This window comes from Lonchura striata, chromosome 1, assembly GCF_046129695.1.
Source record: "Lonchura striata isolate bLonStr1 chromosome 1, bLonStr1.mat, whole genome shotgun sequence".
Taxonomy (NCBI): Eukaryota; Metazoa; Chordata; class Aves; order Passeriformes; family Estrildidae; genus Lonchura; species Lonchura striata.
The window spans coordinates 148,438,841-148,456,590 of NC_134603.1; positions in this window are offsets into that span (position 1 = coordinate 148,438,841).

Genomic DNA, 17,750 nt, shown 5'->3' on the forward strand with positions numbered 1-17,750 from the left:
AAGATACTTCTATCCATCTGGGCTTGTGCTTAGTAGCTGTCTTTAGTGAATTCTCACAGAATCAATCCTGGTGTAGATGCTGGCCAGATGGGCTGTAACATTTTTTACTCTTCCTAGCCAAATGGCCAGGCCAACACTGAGGCACAGAGCAAGCTTGTCCTCTCCACTGCAGGGAGTCCTGGGCTCAGTTTTGAGCAAAGAAGAACAAGCCTCAGCCAGTGCAAACATTTCCTCTCAGTCAAAAGCTACCAAAAGTCAACAGCTTTTCCAAAAACCTTCCGAGAACCTTGCCAGGACAAGGGAAGTAGCATGGAGGTGTGTCCCTGTTCATACCCAGCTGTAACAGCAGAGAAATGGATCTCCAGGTGAAACATGGGGAGCAAAGGCTGGTGCTCACACCAGGAACATTCATCGAGGTCACTCCTCCACCTCTCCCACTTTCCCCCCAAAGTCAGCAGAAGGCTGCTGTGCAAGGGTGCCCATGATGAGCACAGGGCCTGGAGTAAGCCACAGGTAATACTTGGAAAGGCCCATTCCAGTTCTGTGCCAAGTTTCCATGTGTGGGCACCTCAGAAAAACAGAGCCCAGGGAAGGGCACATTCTGCTTGCTCTGAGCTCTGGGCCAAGTCCAGGGAAGTCTAAAGAAACATTCCCAGTCCAGCTCACTGGGCTTTGAATCAAGTCCTTTGTGCAGGAGGTTTTGAGTAACTTCTCTTCAGAAGCAGCAGTGACCCCTCCTCTCCACAATTTTAATGATCCACAAATACACTTCCAAGTCAAATGGTTACCCCCATTTCCCCACTAGAGGAAAGTCATGGACTTGACTTCATCAGGGATACAGGAGTCACTGATCACATACAGATGTCACCATTTTTGACTGACTGATTTTTATTAAAACTCAGTGAGAGTCAGATATTTCCCAGTGTTGAACATGGGTACTTCCTTGATCACAAGCTGGCCATTTTATGTTCCCATTACAGTTGTTCACCATTCTTCTGCAGCAGAGACTTTTTTTCCAGCTACCAATTAAAAACATAAACCAGTAAGGATATTCTAAAATTTGTGGAGAAAATGTCTAGAAAGAAACCCATTCACTGATACTGGAGTAGGCACCATAGAGACAACCCAGCAAATCAGAAGCAGCCAGGGACAAAAGAAATACTTTCTTTGTCAGACCAAATTTTATAAAAATCCTGAGCTTTTGACCTTTAGACCATAACAACTGATTTTAGTTGAATTGCTCCCAGGTTGCTCGACAATAGCTGGGAGGAGAATGAATCCATATGTCTTCACTTTATATTAATTTCTAACACTGTCAGGAAGACAAAAGGGCTGCTTTACCCCAGGCAGTGTAAGCAGGACAAAAGAGCAACCCCTGACTCTTGCACAGGTTGTATTGTTGCTTTTGCTCTATGACTTTGATTAAGCTATGCTCAGTTAATTCAATTTAACTGTCTAGCTAAACTGATATAATACATAAGGGAATTTATTATAATCATTGGGCCTGCACCAGTTTGGAACTTTCTGGTTTGGGTCTGTGCATGCCCCAATTCTTGCTGAGTTTGGTGTCAGGATGCAGCATTACCAAACAGGAACTTTTCAATTAAATCCTTTCCAGTTAGGGAAGTCTTTTACAGAAACACAGCAGTTTAAAAGAAAATGTTTCCTCACTTCTGGTTGGAACTTTTGGCCAGAAAGAGGAACAAAAAAGATTGATTTCAGGACTCACCTGCCACAAGGGGAAAGGGTCCAGGTCTCTCACCCAAGCAAGTGCTGGCAGCTGCCAGGTTTGGTTAACAAGGGCTGGGGAGGAGACTTGGTGCTTGTATCTAAGTATAAATCACTGGTAAAGCAAGAACCATGTCACCTGGTAGCATGAGAACCATCAGGCATGTTAAATTCATGGGATTCCATCCAAACCCATTGAAATATAGGAAAGTTAATTCAAGTCACTTCAAATCATGAAGTTGCTGTTGATCCAAGATAAGGCAAGTGAGACAAAGAGCAGCCATGAGATTTGCCTGCCACAGTCACAGGTAACATCCACTGTGCTTACAGAGGGTATTTCTGCAGAAGATAAAGGATTTGTAGACAGTCTTTTGCTGAATAAGTTTAACTTTCTGTTTTATTCTTTTGCAAGATCATTCAGAAATTCCCTGGGAGCTGTCACTATGTAGTTAGGTCAGCCATTTCAGCTCATGTTCACAAATTATAAAGTAATTTTTCATAAAGTATTCAGTCTCTCTGACATGTGCCTCATGGCTGATAGATAGGCAAAGTGGAACTCTGAGCAGGGCAAATGTAATGATTCTCAGGAAAGGCCAGTTTTGGCAAAGAAAATGAGGTATCCCACTGGCAATAGCTGATCATCATGTGGTGACTCAGAACAAGGGCAGAAAACACACTTCCTCCACAGACACAAGCCACACACCATCTCTGAAGAGAAAATTAAAACTTTAGGTGGTTGAGATCAGAGATTCAGAAAAAGGTACTCTAGTTCCTCTTCCTCATTGAAAGCAGCAACTTCCACTGTTAATCACACCAAACTGGAGCTTTTTCACTTCGTTTCACTTTGGACTCAGTAAACAGGGCTGTGCAACCATCCTTCTCCAGGGATTTGATTTCCAAGCTTTTGCAAGTTTTTTTCTTTCATGCATACTTTCAGCCATTGCCAACTTTCCCTTCTCTTTCTTTCCACCCTTCCCACTTCTAGGCCTGATGGGACATCAGACCTTCTTCACATTTTAAGGGTTTGGCACAAGCCACCCTCTTGATCCCTGTGGTCCCAGAGTAAGTTCAGTGATCCTCTTCTGCCATAGCTTTTCCTCTTCAGGAGAGGCTCCTTTTCACTGCAACTTTTTGCTGACTGTGTTGCTTGCTTTTTCAAGAGTTTAATAATAGAAGGGTTTGATGATTCTCTTTCCCTGCTTGCCAAAACCCAAAACATTTAAATGCTTACCTTGCCTCGCACAATGGAAAGAACCTAATGTGCTTAAACATGGGTTTGGGAGTTCGTAGGCAAGAGGAGATTGCCAATGTTTTAAAGTCATTCATTTCCAAAACAGAGGGAAAAGCAATTCTGTCATGATCTGTATTTTATTATCTAGCTTATGATTTGTAAGCCATGAGGACAGAAGGGACATTTTCTCTCCCTTGGATTGGCCAGAATAACTCATAGCTCATTTTAAAATCAATTATATTACAAAGCAGATTTTCAGCAGTTCAGCCTGGAACTGCTCTCAGATCTTAGAAAATAGGATTGTCAAAGACCTTGAGAAGCCCTTGATTCAGCCCCCAGGGCGTGATCAAAAATACCTACATAATCTCTGATTGAACTTTTGTTAGCCAGATCTACTAAAAGTATTTTACTGCATTAGACTTCAAGCCCCTCCTGCTTCTGGATATATCTCTTCATGCTTTACAGGCTGCTCATGCAGGAGAACTCACCTTCCTTATACAGCCCAGTCCAGGATCAAAGTTTGGATCAGTCCATCACCTTCAGTTGCAGCTTTACTGTATACCTGGTGTAGAAGGTTTATTCTTAAGGCTTTGGTTTCATTCCGTAAAAGTGTAAGTCCCAGAAATATGTTTATCTGATGCTATGTAACTGTGTTTCCTCTATGGTTCAGTATTGGTACTGGAAGGTTCTGAATGTATAAAAACTAGAGCAACCCTTAAATATTATTTAAACTTTTTTCAAACTCTTTTTGCATTTAAATCAGAACAGATGATTTTGTTGAATCTGAAAGATCATATGGAGAGGTTTTCTCAGAGGGTTTCAAAGACAAAATATCTGAAGTCCTGGGTAAGCCTCCAGATCATGGCAAAACTGCAGACAGAAAGTGGAGCCTGTTTTGATCCCAGCCTGGATGTCTGCAAGCAGATCCCATTCCCAGGAGCCACCTGCAGAAGTTCTGACTACAGGTTTAAGAAAAGGGCTGTCCTTGGTAATTACTACCTTTCTTGACCCTTTTTTTCATATGGGTGGGACAGGACAGAAAGAGATGACATAGCAGAGACTGGAGAGGCATTGGCTCTCTGTCCCAAGTGAGGAAATTTGTTTGGTGTGAACTGTGGCAAGCACATTTTTCTCTCTCTCAGGATTTTTCATAGAGGTGCACAGAGAGACAGAAAGAGAAAACAATTTCTATTTCTGCTCCTTGTTTTTCCTATGTGGAATGTGTTTGGAGAATTGTTTACCTGGGGTGATTGCTTGACTGGATTATGGTGAGGATTGTTTGAGCCTGATGGCCAATCTGATCCACCTGTGTCTGGACTTTCAAGAGAGGGTCACAGAGTTGTGAGTGAGATATGTTAGTTAGAATAAGTAGTATGTAGTTGTAGTATTTTCCTTTATATAGTATATTAATGTATTTTAGCACAGTTATAATAAAGAAATCAATCAGCCTTCTGAACTGGAGTCAGACATCATAATTTCTTCCCACTGGGTTCACCTGCATTTACAATAGTGAATAACAAAGCCCTAGGAAATGAGCCTAAAACCAGATATTTGGACAAGAGGCAGTATTTCTATTTGAGTGGGACTTGGGATATATAACCTCTACTGACTAACAACTCCCCTAAATAAATCTTCACCAGAAGCTTTGATTGACCATCCTTTTTTTTTTTTGTCCCTACTCCTTGTGCAAGGCTTAAAAGTCCTGTGTTTACTTAAATAAAGGTTTGTTCTGTTCCAGTGGTGAATGGCAGCAAAGGTGAAAAATCTCAGCAGTGCCACTAAATGAGAAACTGTCCTCCTCTAGGAGAGCTGTTCCCTTCAGCAGCCCATCTCTCACTGTCCTGCAGAGGCAGCTGCCAACAGTGATGGGGAGTTTTGCAGTAGGTGACTCTTCAGCCATACCCACCTGCACAACAGAGAATTTGCTCAGAAGTAGCTTGGTTACCAAGCCCAAAATACCTGTGGCTGTTTGTGTATGAAATGGTCATTGCATTACAGCCAGCAGTGCTGATAAAGGTTAATTACTTAGATAAATTGAAAAATCTATGTTCATTTACAAATGGACATAAAATGAAGTTTCAATTATTTTAATTTATTTACACTGTCAGCTTAGATGACAACATATTCAAAAATATTGCTGAAAGCTGGTGCCCTGGGGCTGATTCTTCAGAGCCTTACTCTCTGAGTAACACTACTGGAGTCAAAATAGTTAAGAGAGAGCAAGGTTTGTGTTTTGTGGGGAAATAGAATCTAACTTATATAAGAGAAGAATGTATCAAGAATTTCTTCCTTGCCCAAAAGACATGCATATTTGATTTGGAAAGTCTGGAGCATTTTTGTGCTACAGTAAATTCACAGCAAATATAAAAAGACACTTCCATATATTTATTACTCCAGAGAGACTTGTAGATGGATTTCACCTCACTTACCATAACACAAGCAAATTATGTTGAAATCCTTCCAAGATCTGAAATGATATGTTTATAAATTCTCCTTATTGAACTCTTGGCCTCAAGTAACTTTATTATAATAAAACATTTAGGTGTTTGTTTTATTTTTTTTAATGCTTTCTGTTTACTGTGAGAGGTGGAAGCAGTTGTAACTTCACATCCATCGGCTGAATTTTATACTGCAAAACAATCATAAAGTAAAATGAACCAAATAAAAAAACAACACCCCAGCATATCAGATATGTAATGAATTTCTGTATGTACTGTTGTTTTCATTATGCTGATTTACAGCCACTTTAATGTACCCAGCCTTCTTAAACAACTTAGAGTTGATTGTTCTGGAACTAGACTGTGATTCAAGATAGCAATAGTGGCTCTTTGCCATCTTTTAGCAAAATTCTAAACCCCTCTGGGAGCAAACAGCCTTGTATTAAAGAGTTTGGGCTATTCAACATACAAATTATGTCCTAACCACTAAAACTAATTGCTCAAATGTGGTGGAAGCAAAATCAACACCCCTGGAGGTGAAGACAAGTAAGCAGCGGAGGATTAGTGTCTGCAGGTATCCACAAATCACACATCAGTCCTTAGGTACTAAGAGTTCCTGGTGCACTCACAGTAATTTCACTTGAGGATTTGCCTTTAATGGCACAAGGCAGTTCTGGCATTGCTGTGTGTTATTTGTATTCCCCTGCAATAGCCTGGCAGAGTCCTTTTTGACAGTGGCTGGTGTGTGCAGGCAGGAAAATGCAGAGAGAACCTCGCTGCAGGACTGAGCTTTCCAGCAAGGTCAGCATTTCAACCAGTGCCCCACATCTCCAGAGGCTGGAGGAAAGAGATGCTCTTTGGAATACAGTCAATATCAATGTACCTGCTACACTTCCAGGAAATACTTGCATTCTTCAAACAGCAGAGAAAAATAGGCAAGTCTGTATGTCCCAGAGATGAATCAATGTCACTACAAACACTGCAGCTCTGTTAGAGAAAAGCTGTCGCTATTGGACACAAAATGAGTGCACAGAAGCTTGATAAGTTCAAAAGAGAAAAAGAGCCAATTTTTTTCTGACCTTGCAATATATAGAATTCCAAAAGTGACAATGGATTGGAGGATGAAATTGCCACCTCTCCAACCACACTGGTCAAACCAACAGTCCATCAATTCTATCCTCCCACAAAGAAAAATGCAAAACAATCATTATTTACATGAACAGTGCATGAGAACTCCAGTAGAAATATGTAAACATCAGAAGGCATAGAAAACTTTTAAAATAACTTTAAAACTTTCAAAATAATTATAAAAGAAAACTTTACACTTTGAAAAATCAGGGCAACAAAAAGCATCATCCTGAGCTTTTCTTTTCTGACCACTGCGAGTCTTTCAGCCCAAGGGTGGCTTTCAATGTTGTTTTTTCATTTTCCATCCACCCCACCACAATGTCCTGTGATGCTGGCAGGTCCCCAGTATTCCTGCTGTGGATGGGGTATGCCAGGCCCAGCTCCTCGCTGCCTGCCTGGAGCCCAGGCTGACACAGCTGGAGCCTTCCTGACCCACCAAGATGCCCCTGCTCAGCCCCTGAGGGTGGCAGGGAGTAGCACAATTCCAAGTTACAGGAATGCTGCTTCAGATGCTGCTCAGCAGCTCCTCACCCAGATCAGCACACGGCTGAGCCAATACCTGCTTGTCATCCCTGTGATTGAACCAAACTTGCTGGTTAATGGGAAGGTCTGGGAAGCCAGCTATGAAACTTAACTAGACAATGAAACAGAAACTTAACTGGACCCCACAAAACCTTGTGAACTTCACATTTGCAAGAGACCATGCTAGGAGAGGACTCTATGTTTTCTCCTCAAGCATTTCCCTGTAGCATTGCTGCCACAGTCGCTGTCACTGAGGTGCCCCCATCTCCCTCAGCTTTGTCAAGACAGCTCTGAGCAGCAGCCACTAATGTCACCAGCAACAAAATCTCTCTGATTCGTTCCCAAATCTGACTTTTCTTGCTCAGCACCCTCTGTTCCCCTTTACCATCCAACACCCTTGCAGGAGCAGGCCCTGAACCTCCAGAGCCATACATGCCAGCAGTGACTGCAGCAGGACTTGAAACAAGAGCTGCACCAGAGCTTGCTGCCAAAAATTACAGCTACTCTTCTCTCTTTTAATCTTATCTCTTTTACTCTCATCAGCTTCTCAGTGAGCTATAAGTATTGTAATAACATTAATTAGGTGTCCATTAGTATCGCAGATAGCACTTTTCATGCAGCATTACAGAGATACAGATTTATAAAATGTCAATATTTTCTTTCCCTGCATTATGTTAATCATGCTGTGAGTTGCCACATGAACAGGCCTCGTGGAGGCTGTGATATTTATGCTGATTTAACATTTACAAGCCGCCAGTCTGCCTGGGCACTGTGCTCTGCACAAACACATGTGAAAGGCTAATGGGCTGGACTGAAATATGTGCCTGACTTAAGTAATTTTATAAACACTTTAAGCACATTAGGACACTTACACTGCTCTGCAGACACAGGGCTTGGTCCTATTCGCTGTCAAACTGGTGGCAAAATTCCCACTGAATTCCCTGAGACCCGGTTCACTGGGCCTCAACTGAACAAATGTGCAATAAATGTGCAATAAATGTACAGTAAATGTACAGTAAATGTGCACTAAATGTGGAAAATGCAGACTCACTTCCACCCAGAGCAGAGAACACCTTGAGTCCAAGATACACAGGGAACCTGCTGGGAGATGGGACCATGCACGGGCTGGGCTGAGCCTGCGACGTCGAGGAGGTTTTTACACAGTGCAGTGTTTGGGGCAGGGTCCATTCCTGCCCAAATTCCTTCCCAGGGTAGGTGTCTGCAGTACCTGTGCCGGGTGAGAGCTGCCTCACAAATATTTGTGAGCTCTGTCACCCAGTTCCACATTTTGTGATGCCCTTCTGGGCTTTAGGTTGGACTGAGTGGAACTTTGACAGATCTTCTCAGCTGGGCTGCAGTGTTGGATGGAGGTGGATCAGGACACAGTCAAGAATATTCCCCAAATGTCACACTGCAAGAAGGTAAGGTGATGGGACATATCAACTCATCTCCCTTAAACACATTGATTAGTTAGAAAAGGTGTTGGGTGACTCCAACATCAGCTTTTCTTTCCCATCAGCATCAGCCTGCCAAGTTCTCCAGTCCCTTCTCCTTCTTCTCTGTGAGCCCATGAGTCCCCAGAGCATCACGCTCCTCATCCTTCACCTCTCTCCTTTCCACACAGAAAATTCAGCAAAGCAGAGGCCCCTGTCCCCACGTTGCCCCTGCTGTCTTTTGGACTGTCCTTGCCATGTCCCCTTACAGATATCTGCTGTCCCCATCTGTGGCAGCTTTCTGAGCCAGGAGGGGTTGTGCAGGTCTGTGTTTGCTCAGCACCAAATGCTGCAGGGATTGATCCACCACAGGAGCTCCCAGGCCTGATGGAGCCCAGCAGCTGCTCCTGCTGCTGTCAGAGTTTGTACTGGAGGAACGTTGTTTGTTTCTTCTTATGAGACCAGTTTCTGTTGGCATTGGTTGGTCTAAATGTCAGCATCACAGTATCCTCATTTTGCAGCACTTATTTCATGTAGTCCTGATGTGATAACTGTGTTCACTTAATCTTGCATGGAAATTTCTTTTCAGTGTCCATTGGCCTGTGCTGATTTATGCAGACACTGCTTTCTTGTGTCACCGTGAACTGCTCTCCATAGATTTTCTGTGTCATTGATTTGCCATCATCTCCACAATCCAATACAATTTTCCTCCACTTGCATTTGATATTCTTATGTTGACACCAAAGACCTGCATCACTAATATTGTATTAACATCATTTTGACATGGGAAGAAACCCTCATGCTAATAACATTTACTGATATTAACTCACCATAATGCAGTTACCAGTAATTTGCTTCCAGAGGATTGAGTCTTTGGACTTGATGTTCACCCATCCTCTTCAAAGTGTTCCTGATAATGGTACCCTGCAGTGCACTTTCCTCTCTAAATGAGTATTAATAATGCAATAGCAATAAACTGATAGATCAGATTTTCAAAGACACTGCAAGCATTTAATTCCCACAACAACCTAGGCAAGAAATACTCTTCCTGTTGCATATAGCAACAAGCTGGAGAGGTTTTTAAGTTTGCTTTATGACAAACCAGTAGATGATCCTTGGAGTAAGGAATGGCCCAAGGGCCTTGTCAGTTATGTGAGAGACTCGCAGCCCTTCAGCTCCTCTACCTGACCCGGACAGGCTCCAGATGGCTGCCCTGACCTGCTGGCCATTCCCCATTCAAAGATTTCATTTTTTGTTACAGTCAGAGATTCTGGCTCAGGCCCTAGCAATCTCTCTCAACAAAATTTAATCAGTACTGATATGTTCCCATGAAAAGTTTCCGTTTTAATAAATCAGCATTTTCCAAAAGAAAAACATCTGGTTGGAAAACTCCCAGCCCACTCACATCTCTGCTATCAGCTACAGAAAGTCAATATTATTTTCCATCATCAGGACCACCTCTACACTCCAATTTTTTAAGGAAGTTAAACTAAAGCCCCGATAAAGAATATGATTTTTTTAAAGGTGCCCAAAAGATGGAAGACCCCAGCATTTTCATAGGACTCCTGTTCCAAAGTCATTCATAAGCTTTTGAAAATCCCAGTTTAAATCTATCATTTTGAAGTGCAGTTTGTTTTTAAAGTCTGTGATTCAAAGACATAGCGAAACCTAAACAAAGCTTTTTTGAGACCACAAAGCAAGATGATACTGTGCACAGAATGGTGAGAAGGGGAAGTTTTGAGCACTCCTCTCTTTCATGTGTGGGTAGGGCAGCAAACCTGGGCTCTTTGCAGGTGGAGACAGTTATTTTCTTCTTTTTAATAGCCATGTTCATCACCTGGCCTCAGTTCCATTCATTTACCAATATAATTTGAACTGTCAAAAAAAGCCAGAGCAGAGCCCCTGCCAAAAGGGGGTGTTGGAGCCATGACCCACAGGTACCTTTTTGAAAACTACTCTGAGCTCAGCAGCAGAAGCTGTGGATGAAACCACTCCTCTGTGTATTACCCATTGTCAGAGTCATGGAATCACAGAATGATTGAATTATTTGGGTTGGAAGGAACCTCAAAGATCATCCAGTTCCAACCCCTCTGCCATTGGCAGGGATTGCACCCACTAGACCAGGTTGCCCAGGGCTCCATCTGACTCAGACTTGAGGACACAAAGCAGCCCAGTACTAACTTCCAGTAGCAATCCTGAGGTACTCACAGCCCACTAGGAAACTCTGGGGGAAACAAAAGGATCTTCCAAGTTGCCCACAGCCCCTCTTCTACTTGCTGAAATAATCTATTCAGCAGAGAGCTTTAGGACAGCTCAGTATTAAATTGTTATTTTGTCAATAAAATGTCATTTCATCAATAGTACATCCAGGTGGCCAAATGTTTCTGCATAATTAATTCAACTGATGCATTAAGGAATGTTATACACGATATTAATCAAAAACTACTGTCAATATAAGGATCATATATAAACCCAGCTAAGAAAACTACAAACCTGTTTGAAAGCTGAGCTCTTTTTTCCAAGATGATCCTTCAATCTACAGAGATGTGGATCCCGCTATTGAAAATACCATTAAGAAAATAGCATGACAGTCCAGTCCATGGAAATATATTATTTAATTCCACTACTGTTTTGTCATCAGAAGGGCATTACTGGGATCTGAACTGAAATTGTACCATCTGATACCCAGGGATCACTGAGACCAGAGCCTTCAAGGAAGCAGCATTTGTGGTTTTTGGGAAACTCTGTAATTTTGACATTTGTGTTTATTCTGAATAAAAATTATCTGCAAATGTTTTACAGCTTTCTGAGAAAACAGAGCTTTGAGAATACTCTGTCAAGCCAAGTAAAAGCATTTTCTTGCAGTGTGGATTGAAATGGTTTGCCACGTCAAATTTTTTGCAAAGTTGCTTCTGCAGTGAAAATGAGGTTATTTAATTCCAGGACCATCAGGAATTCACTCCTCTGTGGGCAGTCACTGAGCACAGCAGCAGCAGCTGATTGAGAGCACTGACCACCACTGACCATCACTGCCCACCACTAACCATCAATGACCACTACTGACCACTGCCAACCATCACTGACCATCACTGACCATCACCGACCATCACTGATCATCAATGACCATCACTGACCGCTGCTGACCATCACTGACCATCAATTACCATCAATTACCATCACTGATTGCTGCTGACCATCACTGACCATCACTGATCATCAATGACCACCACTGACCACTGCCAACCATCACTGACCATCAATGACCACCACTGACCACTGGCAACCATCACTGACCATCAATTACCATCACTGATTGCTGCTGACCATCACTGACCACCACTGACCATCACTGACCTCTCCCTCTTTGCCTGCGGTCGCTGCCTCTCACTGCCCCGCCACCCCTCCTGTTCTTCCTCCCCTCACAGCACCCTGTCCCTTCCCCCAGCTCCAGCATCTCCATCTCTGGGGTCCCCCAGCTCCAGCATCTCCGTCTCTGGGGTCCCCCAGCTCCAGCATCTCCATCTCTGGGGTCTCCCCCAGCTCCAGCATCTCCATCTCTGGGGTCTCCCCCAGCTCCAGCATCTCCGTCTCTGGGGTCCCCCAGCTCCAGCATCTCCATCTCTGGGGTCCCCCAGCTCCAGCATCTCCGTCTCTGGGGTCCCCCAGCTCCAGCATCTCCGTCTCTGGGGTCCCCCAGCTCCAGCATCTCCGTCTCTGGGGTGCCCCAGCTCCAGCATCTCTATCTCTGGGGTCTCCCCCAGCTCCAGCATCTCTGTCTCTGGGGTCCCCCAGCTCCAGCATCTCCATCTCTGGGGTCCCCCAGCTCCAGCATCTCCGTCTCTGGGGTGCCCCAGCCCTGAATTCCCCGCCAGCCCCGCAGCTGCGGTACCCGGAGCATCCCTGCCCCGGCTGCCGCTGTTCCTCGCCGAGCTCCCAGTCCCCTCGCAGCGCTGCTGCAGCCCACGGGAGGCAGCAAAACCAGCGACAGGGAGGGAAATCCTGCTCAGACCCGGCCAGGAGCCGGGGCAGCCCCTGGGAGGGTGTGCAGCTCACGGAGGAGCCGCTTTGGGAAGTTTTCTGATTTGGCCAAAGGCTGGGTTTGCGGCATCAGTGACCGCCCTGTGCCGGGGGGCTGATCCCAGCCAGCCCCGTCTGTAAATCAGGGCTCGGTGGGTGTGCAAACACCCTCACCGGGAGACTTTAAACCGGCTGAAAAAACTAGATAGATTATTTAATCTATTTAGTCTGGGTTTTCGAAATGGCTGAGCCACTTTTGTTTAAAAAAAAAAAAAAATGCAGGCAGATATTTCAGATACTCAGGAATTTCAGTCCACTCAAATGTGTAAAAATGGAAGCAAGTAAACACAGGTCTCAGAAAGGGTATTTCAGGCATATTTATTTACAGACAAAGTCAGCAGCTCTGCTAAAAGTAATAATAATCCAGACAGGGAAAATCAGCATTGTTCTCACTCCTAAGAGAGTCACCAGTATGAGGCTCGATGAACAATGCAACAGCATCTACATGAGCTCTGTTGGAGTTTATATTGACAATATATATTCATATTTTCAGAAAATTTTCAATCATTTTGTTTGCATCAGTCATTCTACCACAAAAATAGCTCCACTGTAATTAGTTGCAGAAGCAAAGAAATTTAATTCTGCTCTTAAAATTAAGTGTTTTATTCTGAAATTAATAGCATGAACTTCAAACGATTTTCTAGCCTTCTATAAACAAGATCATGTTCTAGAAAATTTCATCAGAGATATTTTTAATTCCTTTGCCTCCTTGCAATTATTTCCTATCCTTAACATGGAAAAACTTATTCTAGGTTGTTATCTGTCCCAGAAAATTTTAAGTGTCACAAGTTGACAAGGTTCTGCACAAATAAGCCACTAAAGCAAAGAAACCACTTAGATTAATCTATTTTATTTGTGTCTAATATTCTCAGTGTGTCTGCATTTTAAATGTATTTTAATGTAAAGGTTAATGGAGTTTTAATAAAGGGCAGATGGCTACTCTAATTGCAGAACACACAGCATACTCTCTTAAAAACCTCTTTAGCTGGCTAGACAGATATTAATAATTCTGAATGCCATTAGAAAAGCAGAGGTTTGAATCAAATGATCCTTTGAAGTTACATTTATTATTAAACCAAAACTGCAATCATTGCATATATTTTGCAAAGAAAAAAATTGCATTATCAATGTATTTCCTATCAAGTAATCCTGTGAACTCTCTATTGTCTATTAAAATTATTTCTATTAAAACACCAAGTGTTCAACTTTCTATTACATATTGTTTTTCATCTAGATGTCAATTTTCAGCCTTTTTTTTTTTTTTTTTTTTTTTGTAATTCTCTAAATATTTTGTTAGGCACTCAGTCTGTTTCCCATTCCACTAATTTGATTTTTTTTTTTTTTTTTGCAAGAGCGTGATTCCTGGCTGACATACCATTATGCTTGCACATTGCAATCCCTGGTATGTGTCTTTAAAAAGAGAAGAGAAAAGGAAATAAAAGGCATGAGCTATTTTGCACTAGGCCCTGCGCCAAGCAGAGCCTCCTACCTCCAGAAAAAACAGTGAAAGCAAACAGTATCTATGAATATCTTCAGAGCAGCCACTTCACTGGGAGTGGAGGGTGGCCAAATTCTATGCAGAAATCAAGAAGCCACAGGTAAAAATACTGGGGTTTATCGCTAAAATAATTTGATTTTTTTGAGCATTTAGAGTCAGGCATTTCGAAGTGCTGGTTAAAGCCTTGCGAGCTCTGATGTGAATCTGAAGGCACAGCAGAATGACCATGTAACATCTAAAATAATTTAAACTGGACAGCAATTTTCTGCTTTGGAAATAATTCCTCTAACCTCTTCCTGCCCCTAATGCAGACCCCTCAGCACAAGCCCATGTACACCATAACCATCCCCATCAGCCTCTGAAATTAGCAGTTACATTAACGAGGTTTTGAATTATTGGCTGGGATGCAGTTTGGGGCTCTCCAATGGAAGAAAAGTAAGTTTTATACCGTTTTATGAACGGATATTAATCAATGCTAAATCACAATGAGAGTCTTATGGAATCACATATTACAATCTCCTGAATCACAGGAGGAACTCGCTGTGATTGATGTCACTACGATGACATTTGGTGCCATCAGTAGTGAGAGCAGCTCACGTTTAGGTTTTACCACATTAGGTGCTTTTTTTTGAGCCCACCATGGATGGGATGAACCTTTGGAGCCCTGGCCAGGAAACAATAGTATTTGCCACATAATTAATCTACCCTTATGATTTATCTGCTATCCTTCCTGGCATTTATGTTGTTCCTCTGACATGCACACTGGATGCCCAAAGAGTCCCAGGGCTGAACAGCCTGAAGGTGAAGAGAAGCTTCGTGTGTATCCTGGAGAGGTGGCAAATGTCCCACTCTCCATCCACATGGGTTTCTTATTTCTCCAAATAATTCCTCTAAAATAATTACAAGAGGCTTTGCCTGGTTGGAGAGAGGGTCCTACAGAGATAGGGCTGGAGATGGAGATGGGAACCACCTAAATATGGAAGCTGAAGGAAACCTCCAAGATCTGTGGACCCTGTCACATTCCCGTTTGGAGAGTGCAGGGACACCAGTGACAGCAAAGTCCAGCTCTGCCTGCTGCAGGAGGGACTCTGTGCACAGCTTTTCTTTGCCCAAGCTATCATGGAGAGGTCTGGCATTACCCCAGATGTGGGTGGGAGACAACCTCTGTGATGGTGTTTAAAAGCACAAATCAGTGAAGGAGCACCCAGAAAGGCACAGGATGTCCCCAGTCACTGTGTGCAGGTGTGACACCATCAGACACCTGCGTCAGCCCCACAGCGACCCTCGGGTGCTGGAGGGTAGCGTGGCATGGGCTGGACCAGGGAGGTGGCATCAGCTGAGGGATGTAGCAGTAGGAGACCAGGGATGCTCATGTCCATGTGCACTAAGAGGGAACCCCAGGGGGACAGGGGAGCCCCAGGGGGACAAGGGAGCAGGAAACAAAGTGCGTCCTCCACAGTCCCACATTGTCACAGCCCTGTCACAGCCATGCTCACCTTCCCACGCAGTGTTTCCCAGCACCCACCCTGCTCCTGGGGCACTGCTTCATCGACCTTGTGTATATTCCGGTGCCTCCATGGCTCATGGGGTCCCCTCAAGTGCCACAGCATGGGGACAGAGCCAACCCAGCTCATGGAGAAGGTGAGACTGCATCGAGCCCGTGGCTGTTCAGCTGCACCGGCGGTAGGATGACCTGAGAAAGACTTAGACAAGACCATCCATGTTGCCCAGCCTGTGTTTTAGGGCAGCTCCAGGGGTTTTTCCTGCACAGGAGAGGGGAGCAGAAGGTGAAAATTCACCAGCCCCCCCCGCTGCTTCTGCCACAGGAGGGACACACATCCCCCTCCACCCCCAGCCCACCCCTCGGGCAGTGCTTTGGGGAGGCCCCTGCAGGTCACCCCAGCCAGGAGAGGGCTGGTTATTTCATACCGCATTGCTTACATTTGATACACATTTAATTCCCTCCATAGCTCCCAGCCCCGGCTCCTGCAGGGACAGGCAGCAGGGCAGGGAGATGTCCCTGCGCAGCCCCTGAGCTGCGGCACTGCGGGGCTGCCAGAGCAGGGGGGACGGGGGGAGCCCCAAAGGCGTTTTGCAGCCCCCGGAACTGCGCTGGAAAACGAAGCAAAACAAAGCAAACCCTCAGCTTTCCCCCCAAGCAGCCCGGTTCGCCCGCAGCGGCGGCGGAAGGAGCAGCGCAAGCGATTTTCAGAGCTGCGCGCAGCCACCGCGGCCACGTGCGGAACGCGGGAGGGACCGCGGGGCGGCCGCTCCCCAGCGCGGAAAATCCGCGCGGTGTTTCCCAGCGGTGCGTTTAGCCAGATGTTTAAGACGTATGAGAGAAGAGTAGTTAAAACCCACATTATATAGTTCTGCCTAGTCTAAAATTGCACGCGCTGACCCATATATTTTAAACTGTAAACGGACTCCAGTCACTTAAAATATTGCAACGTCGATAGGACTAATTAATTGGAAATAAGAAACGAAAGAATACAATTAAACGAGGAGAGAATCATTTTCTAATTTAATAGCGGGACATTTATAAAGATCACAAGCTAAAAGGCATCGAATGATCCTATCGACGGAGTGTTAAATCAGCGCAGCTGGAGGCGGGGAACGGCCCCGGCCCCTCTCCCTCTCCTCCGGGCCGCCGCCCCCGCGCAGAGCCGCGCCCCGGCCCGCGGAAGCCCCGCGCGGTGCCCTCAAATGCGGTGATGTTTTATTAGCCCCATTTCCTAACAATAATTTATTGCGATAAAACAGACACCCGAGGTCCTCTTAAATTGTCTTTTTATAATGAATAAATTTAAACTGGCTAATTAATATATAAACTAACCCAATTTGTCAGGTTGATTTGTATTTTAGTTAATTGTGAAAGTAATTACCACACGGGCAAATTAACAGCTTTCTGGAAATGACCAAGGCAGGGTTTTTATTTCCTTCCTGGGTGAACAAAATTCATTTTTCCCAGCTCTTGATGTGATGAATAAAAGTCATAAATCTGGGTGATTGGTGCAGGCAGAGTCTAAATGGCTTCATATTTCATTTTAGGTTTAATAGAAATATTCATGCTCTGTTTTAATGAAATTAAATTGAAGGGGGGTGGACTGAGAGGCTGTCAGTCGGGCTTAAAGGGGCAGCGCACTCTGGGTGGGCTTTTTGTTGTTTTCCTGTGGATGAACAAAAACTGTCCAGCATCCGTTATTCCATACCGCGACTGATGCGGGAATTGCAGCGGTAGCAGGAATACATTTTAAATTTTTGTTCCACATTATCTGAAAAGCAGGACTAAAGGAATCCATGCAAAAGTTTGGATAATGGCTTGTAAGGAAGACGAAAAAGAAAACAACCAAAAAATATCTAGAAAAAGCATCCCGGCCTTCTAAGGCACGGCCGGCTTTTTGTTCAGATGTGGGGTCTGAGGTGAAGGCAGGGTTTTGGCAGACCGGCCCCTCTCTGCAGCTCGGAGACCTTGGAGTGCATGAAATGCCCTTTCCCCGGGAGGGACGGGCGGAGGCTGTCGCCCCCCGAGACCCCAGAAGGGACAAGGTGCTGGTGGGGACCCAGCCGCCTCTGGGACGTGCCCGGAGCCCTCCCGGCAACCCCAGCTTCTTTGCCGGACGAAAATAAAAAGTTTGATAACGCAGATGCGTTTTCCAAGTACCTGAGGGTGTTCGCCCCAGCCCAAGCACCCG